This window comes from Nannobrachium achirus (assembly GCF_963921795.1).
Source record: "Nannobrachium achirus genome assembly, chromosome: 4".
NCBI lineage: Eukaryota > Metazoa > Chordata > Actinopteri > Myctophiformes > Myctophidae > Nannobrachium > Nannobrachium achirus.
This window is the reverse complement of record NC_137813.1, coordinates 40,255,412-40,264,185: the sequence shown is the minus strand read 5'-3', so window position 1 is coordinate 40,264,185 and position 8,774 is coordinate 40,255,412.

The following is an 8,774-nucleotide window of genomic DNA, read 5'->3' as shown; positions in this document are numbered from 1 at the left end:
TCTGACCTCAACAAGATCTGCGTTATTAATAGAGCTGTCGATGACATAATGGTGTGCGTGCGTTTATTTGTGCCTGTGTGTGAATAGATGTCTGCCTACAGGGTTTTTGCTTTTGGGTGGTATTTCTGTTTTATCTGCCGCAAAACCGATTCTGCCTCCCACAGTTGCAGATATCAGCTATCAGAGCAATCCCAGCCCACAGGAGGCACCCTCCCTCGCTCACCCCCACCGCACCTCTATCTCTCATTGATCCGGCTGGAAAGTCATCGAATCCATGTCGATCACAGTTAGCACCGCCGTCTAGGAGGCTAGATCTCAGGCGCACAACCTCTCTGTCAGGGACGTGCTGGCCATTGGGAAAAGCGGGTCAACTCCCGAACGGCCGGTTCATTCCCAGGCAGTCCAGGCCGGCCATTAGGAAAAAAATTTAAATAAAATGTTGGCCTTCATTCCATTTTGGGGGCTGGGCGGCCAACAAAGTAAATCGTCACTGTCGGGCAGAAACCTCGTATCTCCAAGTTTCAAATGTATACATTTTTTTCGCAAAGCAAAGCCCTGCTTCATCATACAAGGCCGTTGCACAAAAGTTGTGAAAACAGCAGATCTACAAGCACACAACGCCTCGCGGCTCGCGGTGCGAGGCGTTGTGTGCTTGTAGATCGCCTGTTTTCACCAGTTTAAATCATTTTTAAAATGATAAATACAAAACAAACGGTTTTGGACATACAAGGTTTCCACCCGACAACGACGAAATATAACTCATGTAATTGGCCCACTGGCTTGTCACTTGTCATGATCTGAAATGGCAAATCTTTGAGTAGCAGCAGTGCTATGGAGAGAGATCTCTCTCTATAGCGCGCAATGAGGGCCCCTCCAACTCTTTTATCCGGGCTGAATCAGGGGCCCAGCATGTCCCTTCTCTCTGTGTCTCCGTTATGTGACAGTTTATTGAGCCATGGCGGCTGTGAGAAGAGCAGGAGGCTTGGATATATCGGTGGGTGTGGTCGGCCAGGTCTCCTGTGATTTATGTGTTTTGAACTTGCTTTTGTGGATTTTGATTTGTTATGGCCATCGTGTTGTATCATGTCCATTCCATTGGAAAGCATTTGGGTCAACTCCTGTTGTTTTTAGATGTATTATCTTACAATAAATGCACACAATCTCAAAGTCAAACTCTGTGCACTCTTTGCGGACGATCCAAGGGAGTGCCATGCACAGCATAGTCGGTGGGATAGGTGGCTGATCTGACCGATACGCCCATACATGGGCATATACAGAGATCCGGTTGTCCAGAACCGCTAGTCTAACAGATATGCCCTTACATGGGCCCTAACAGGTATATGGGCATATACTGATGACATCAGGAATCTCCATAAATGGCATTAAAGGCCACAGGCAGGCAGACAGACAGACATACAGATACAGAAATCTCCATATACAGTATGGGCATAAAAGGGACACAAAAACAGGTACTCTGTCAACACAAACAAGTATTGTATAACCGGGTGAGGCATGTAGGCCTACAGTATTTCCACCTTGCATCGTTCCCAAGTAGACCAGTGCCCAACCGGTCTAGTATAAATAAAGATGACTTGATTTGATCTCAGACTGATAAGTGTTGATGATGCTGAGATGTGGTCCATTTATGCAGCTACTGACGTACCCCCGGACTCAGACCAGTAGATTTGTTCACATGATCTTTTTCTTTCTTCCCCACCTGCCACCTCTGTAGATTGGTGTGGGGGGCTTAAGCCTAATTTATGCTTCGCCACACGACGGTGTCGCGCACCAAAAATAGCAGACCTACTAGCTCACAACGTGTCGCGGATACGTCTATCTTCTACGCACAACGCTGTCGTGCCATGAAGTATAGTATTTATCGGTTTAGCAACCTATCAGTGACGCGTTAGTGACTGGCTGGCCTTTGATTAGAAGTCTGATTATCGCTCTCCTCACACATGGAAGGGTAATCTGCTCTGATAGAGTGTCGATGTGTAGGCTCCATGCTGGTGAGCCGCTGCTCTATTCACAGTGGCAGTGTGACTGTCGTCCATCTCCCCGTCTCTCTATACGTCTGCTTTCTGCAGCAACTGTCGCTGGGTTCATTACCATTAGTGGCTGAGGTGTTTTTCCTTTCTTGCGTTGTGTGGGTGTTGTGCCGTACCTCTGCTCTGAGCGTCTCATTGTCTGTGTCAAGACTGGTGGGCTGGTAGTGAGACCTATAAGCTTCTTCTCTGCTTGTTAAGATCCCACATTAGCTCCGTCTCGAGTTCCTCTCAGCCCCGCAGTGACCACAACGTCAACTCTAAAGTTGGACACAGCTGACGCACATGTTGAGTCACCCATCACTTCTGTTAGGTAACCGCATTGATTCAGTCTCTCAATGTTGTAGTTTCTCTGCAGGTTAGGCCTAGGTTCTTATAAAGCCACTTTGCTCTGCTCTGCCGAATTGGACAGTCTGGGCTTTTTCCCAGTGATTCACTGCACCGCAGACTAGAGCTGAACTGAAGCCAGACTCTGTTTCTTTGTTCATCTGCCAGTCTGATTCAAACAAGGCTGCATACAATGGATGAGCCGCTAATAGTTGAACCTGTGCTTCACTTACAGGGCGGTTTGACTTGAAAGAGATGGGCAATGTTTCTACTTGGCCAAGTGCTCTGCTCCTGGGAGTGTGTTCACTGGCAACACAGGTCTGGCTGGGGCTGGGCTAACGATCGTTAGAGATGTCAGAGATGAACAGAAACTGAAAAAAGTCATGGCATGTCTGCTGTCTGCTGTCTGCAGTCAGCTCACATTGTTTACTTGACCAAGCTAAGGAATAGTGAAATGGTGTGCTGTCGAGGACATTCACAGTCAAATCTAGAGTGCTCATTTAACACTGAAAGTGTAAAAAGGCACAGAATTGTACTGAGTGGCATTGGCTTTGAAAGGCTCTCTGAAATTCTGCATTTATGGTTGAAAGGTTTTTAGTTTGTGGCTATTATTTAAAGGACATAATCTGCTGTGATGTATGCTTAGATCTTTTAAATCAGATTTAAAACAGATTTTATTTTTATTTTCATAATTTCCAGATGACATATCCACAATAGCAAATGGTTTAGTGAACAGTCGTTTGTGTTGTATGTCTTGTCAATCTAACAATTGAGTAGTTATATTCATCTTTTTACATACGGTATGATAAATATATCAAATCTAGGGTAAATTTCTTGGCACAAAGATTTGATTTCCTTATTTATTCATTTACTTCTAACTGTGACGTAAATGTAAAATGGGCACAAACAGCTGTTCCCCCAAGGTTTTGGAGAACTTTCTTCATTGTACATGGTGTCTGACTACCTGCTACTGAAAGTGTAGCTCTGTTAACGCCTCAGTGACTCCAAAGAAACAGGGAGTGAAAGGAAACAGACGCATTTCTCTTTTAATCCCAGGTTGAATCATAAAGGTCTGTGGGAAATCAATAGCTAGAGAAAGATGTATTGAGAGAGAGAACACGCAACTGTAGCTGCAGCCTGCAGGCCTGCGCAAATGTTTTTACACGGTGAGCTTGTTCACATTGCAATGATTGTATACGGGAGGAAACATCAGGCCCCAAGACGTAGTGGTCACCTTCTCTTCCACTTACACATCAATGCACACACATGCACGCACGCACGCATGCACGCACGCACGCACGCACGCACGCACGCACACACACACACACACACACACACACACACACACACACACACACACACACACACACACACACACACCTGGTTGCCACCCACCTGACAACCAGGCATACTCAATGAATGTGTTTTTTATGTGTGGCCACATAAAATTAATTCTAACACTTTCTGTACACCTTTTTGAAAAAGATCTTTCTCCAAGTATAATCATAATACGTGATGATATGTTTTAGGGGGGAAAAAATCACGGCACCCAAAACCTTTTCATAGATTTCATAGATCGTATGGCATTCATGTTGTGTGTAAGAAATGTGTATTTTCAGTTAACCATTAAGCCCTCAATATTTTGTCAACTGGCTCTGTACTTTGTCCGCTCTTTTTCCCTCTACACAGGCTCTCTTCACCGTGTTTTTCAAATGCACTTCCCGCCGTGGTCCCCCACGCCCCACCTCCCAGTTCCTTTGTCTCAAAAACAAGCGCTTCTCTTTGAAAAAATTACCTTTTTAAAGTTCTATAATTCCGCATTTCCGAAAAAGCTCTCTAATTTTATTATTGCAATATCTATCTTTTTTTTCCCAAAGAGAAGCGCTTGTAGGACTGCTGCGTATATTATAGCTCTAGCTGCATTAAAATTGCAATATCTATCTATCTGTCTATCTGTCTATCTGTCTATCTGTCTATCTGTCTATCTATCTATCTGTATATCTGTCTATCTATCTATATATCTATCTATCTATCTATCTGGGTAGATAGATAGATTTTTTTCAAAGAGAAGCGCTTGTTGTACCGCTTGTTTTTGAGAAAGAGGGACGAGGAGGCAGGGTGCGGGGGGACCGCGTCGTGAAGCGCGGTTGAAAAAAGAGGCTCGCCTCTCGGCTAACGTTTCCCACCACACAAAGATTTGGCGGACCCCCTGTAGTAGCCTAACTCTGAGGACCCCCCTGTTGAAGAGGACCCCTGTCTTATAACGAGTTGGAGAATCGGGGACTGTAACGGATTTGTTAAAACACTGCGCCCAGTCATTGATGTGCCCACTTCAACAGCCCTCCTCCCATACTGTAAACACCTCATGGCACATGAACACACAACCCCCCCCCCTCCCCCCCGCCCTGGACCCCACCCACCTGCGTCCACAACTAACCCCTAACCCATTCAGAACACATTATTATGTATCATTATTTTATGCTTTAACTATTGAAAAATAGCAGATATACAAGCTCACAGCGCGGCACCGAGTGCCGCGCTGCGAGCTTGTAGATCTGCTATTTTTGGAAAATCGTGAAAATTAGAATTCTGACCCGATTCTATTAGTGTCTTTTGAATCCTTCTAAGATTTTTTGAAAAACATACGTTTCTATGTCAGCAATCTGACCAGCCATCGTCAAAGAAAAGGTCCTTTTCACTTAAATGGAGCTCAGTTGGTCAATAATTCTAGGCCTAAATGGGCTAAAGCACACATTGGAGGGTGCTTGCAGGGAGGCGACATGGCTGCAGCAACAGAGAGCGTCCCTGTTTCCCCCTCTGGTCCAGGACGTTAGGGGTACACTGGAGCCTTTTGGAGGGGGTTTAGGGCAGGCCGACACCGACAGGACAGCAGGCAAGGACACACATAGGAGCTCTGTATTTAGCTTCCTCCTCGGGGCTGCTTTTACACACAGCCCTTTTCTACTCCACCCCATGCCTCCTGCCTGGCACCTCACCCATCATAGGTACTCTACACCACCAGGCACGTGCACACATGGACATCAAAGAAGTGGGCTTGAGCCCCTGTCCTTTTATCTGTCTGTAAAAAGTGCCCTCTCCAGATTATTAATGCAGTTTTTACTATGGCAAAAGAAACGCAAATGCCCTCTTTCCATGCCATATACCTAAAGGTAGCATTCAAGAGAATTGCCTTGTCCAAATTCTGCTGAACTTGAATGCAGCATCTTATGTTGAAAGAATTGCCCTCTCTGTGTAGTCTCGCGTAGCCAGACAACTATTCCACAATCTCTGAATGCTATATAGAGTCTGGAACAGCAGCTCCCGAACGGCGAGTATCGGAAACAGGCTTTACCGTTCAAGAAAATATATTATAAAATGTCATTTCTGCTAAGCATCAAGCTAAACATGCTTATATGATTTTTATTTATATAATGATAAATATGTGTGATGTGAGACTGAAATGGAAGTGACGTGGTGGGCTTCACTTCCGCTTCATCTCGCACTCATCGTTTCTTCCCCGGTTTGCCAGACTGTATGCTGGGAGCATTTGACCAAATCGCGGAGGCAACCGTCTGGCCACGCGAGACTACTCTCTGTGTAGAAATCCATGCCTTTACGCCACATATCCAGTATTGACTTGATTATGCTTAGTTCAGTGTGGTATCAAGAGCCGAAAATAGCCGACCTCTGCGACGTGTTGTGAGCTTGGAGGTCTGCTATTTTCGATATTTTCAACAAAAGGCCCTTTCAGAAATTTCAGCGCCTGCCTCTCTAACATTCTCTGCACGTCCCTGCTCTACACATGGCTGCATGGCCATAGTTCAGTGCCTCCTGCATGTGTTACACCCTGCACTCTGACCGAGGAGCCCTCGCCCTACGCAGAGCTCCAGCTGATGCGCATCTAAGCTTCTATAGTCTCAAAGTCAGTCAGGGACGTGGAGAGAATGTTAGAGAGGCAGGGGCTGAAATATCTAAAAGGGCCTTTTGGTGGTAATATCGAAAATAGCTGACCTCCAAGCTCACAACGGAGCCTGGAGGTCGGCCTGGAGGTCGGCTATTTTAGGTGCGTGATACCACACTGAACTAAGCATAATCAACAGAGAGGACAATTCTTTCAACATGAGACGCTGCATTCCAGTTCAGGAGAGTTTGGACAAGGCAATTCTCTTGAGCGCTGCCTTCGGGTATGGCATGGAAAGAGGGCATTTGGATTTCTTTCACCATAGTAAAAAAAACTGCATTCATGATCTGGAGAGGGCACTTTTTACAGGCGGATAAAAGGGCAGGGGCTCAAGCCCCCTTTGATGTCTATGTGTGCACGTGCCTGAAGTCAGTGAGCCCATCTGGACATGCCAGAGAGATTGTGAGAGAAAGAGAGAAAGATGGAGAGAGAGAGAGAGAGAGAGGAGCACTGCTCCTTGAGGTACTCCTCAGGTGCTTTGCTGTGCGTGCCACATGCTGCTTCTCCGCACACTTAGAGAGCATTACATCAAGTACAGTGCATCCTCGATGGCCACTTTTTGTATGCTAAACACCTCCTCCCATGTTGCCGTTTATGCAGATGACTTCAGTCAGGGGTTTGAAGTGTGTCGATGTCAAGGTACCTCGCCCACATACAAAGGAACAGTTCTGACCTTGGCCCACTTCAGGAAAACGCTCTGGTTTCTGACTAATAGAGTGTATGCCCTATTCTCTCCTCTCCCACAACATGCACTGAAAATAGCTTTGACATGCCCCATTAAACAGCGTTGTAATTGTTAACATGGCATACTCTGTCCTTGGCACAGATTAACTACTTCGTTTAAATGTCAACCGCAATTAAAGAAGTGCAGAGGAGACAGCCGTTTAAGTCCGGGAAAAAAAGCACGGGCATTTACAGTAGAACAAAAAAGAAACCTAATTGGACACGGAAACACTGTAGATTTTGTCCGGAAATGTCCCACTCTTCAACACTTCCCAACACATGCCTGATGCTGGTAAGGAGACTTTAAAGTCTGCTTGTTGTATACAGTTTGTTTCTGGGTTCAGTGACTGAACTACACCCTTCCTTCCTTCATTCCCTTACCCACAGCTTTATCCACAGCCCAAAACCCCTGCCTGTCCTTCCTCAAGTCCCTATGTCACTTTAGCTTCAGCACGTCCACACTAGGGCATTCACGAATAGTGATTTTTAGTATTCTAATTATTCGACCTCAAAGTATTCGAATAGTTGAATATTCTACAGGACTGGCCAAACTGGCCAAACTGTAAAATATTAAGTAAGCAAGAGGCGAACATCAAGAGGCGAACATCTGCTATTTTCACAATATTTATCTGCGGAACAGAGTCACATTAAATGTAATACCTACCAGAGATTGCGTTAGACCGGGAATTGCCGGATTTGACCGATTTTTTATGGCCAAGACCGAAAAATAAAATTCCTCCCGGACATCCTGACCGATTGAAAAACCAATGGTCATTTATCATTATCGCCGTCTGCTCCTCATGCGCAGGCTGCCTGCCTCTCTCTCTCTCTCTCTCTCTCTCTCTCTCTCTCTCTCTCTCTCTCTCGCTCTTTCTCTCTCTCTCTCTCTCTCTCTCTCTCTCGCTCGCTCGCCCGCGCGCTCCCCCGTTCTCTCTCTCTCTCTTTCTCTCTCTCGCTCGCTCATTTCAGTGTCAGTTTGCGATGCACGCACAGCATGTAAAGCCATGGGAATTAAGGAATGCACGCACGGTCAGCAATCAACCCATAAACAAACATACACTTGATTGAAGTTATGAGGAGAGGAGATGGAGTGGAGACAGTAGGAAGAACAAAGCCTTTTCAACTCTCCCAAAGTTGCATAACATGGACGCACTGTCACCACTCGACAGTGAGTATTGGATTAATTGCTGGCCAGATGAATATCAACCTTTTCATTATTCTGAAGTCAAGACATGGTATTGTATTGTTGGCATGAAACATGATGCAACAGAAAGACGTTGTTGTGAAAGCAGTGTGCGTGTGCCACATGCAGACAGCCTGCGCGAACAGCGCGATTAGTCCAATATAATTAATTCCCTTATGCAAGATTGAAGCGTTTTTTTCTTTTTAGCCTTTTTCATTCAATTCGTTTTCAGTCCCAACTATGCAGTAGGCCTAATACTTTAACTGTTGCTATTGGCTGTTTGTGCACCTGCTTGTAATGTATGCATTAAAATGATTATGTCCGGTATATTCTTCAGATGTCCGGTAAATTTTAATCATGCCGGTCACGGTGACCGGCAGTTAAAAATCCTAGCGCAATCACTGATACCTACAACTCATTCTTATGACTTCTTAAAGGAGTAGTTCACCCCCAAAATGACTTTTTTTCTATTGATTACTCATGCCATGGAGAGTAGAGTTCAATAATATTTTTAGGTTTTTGTCACATTCCTAAG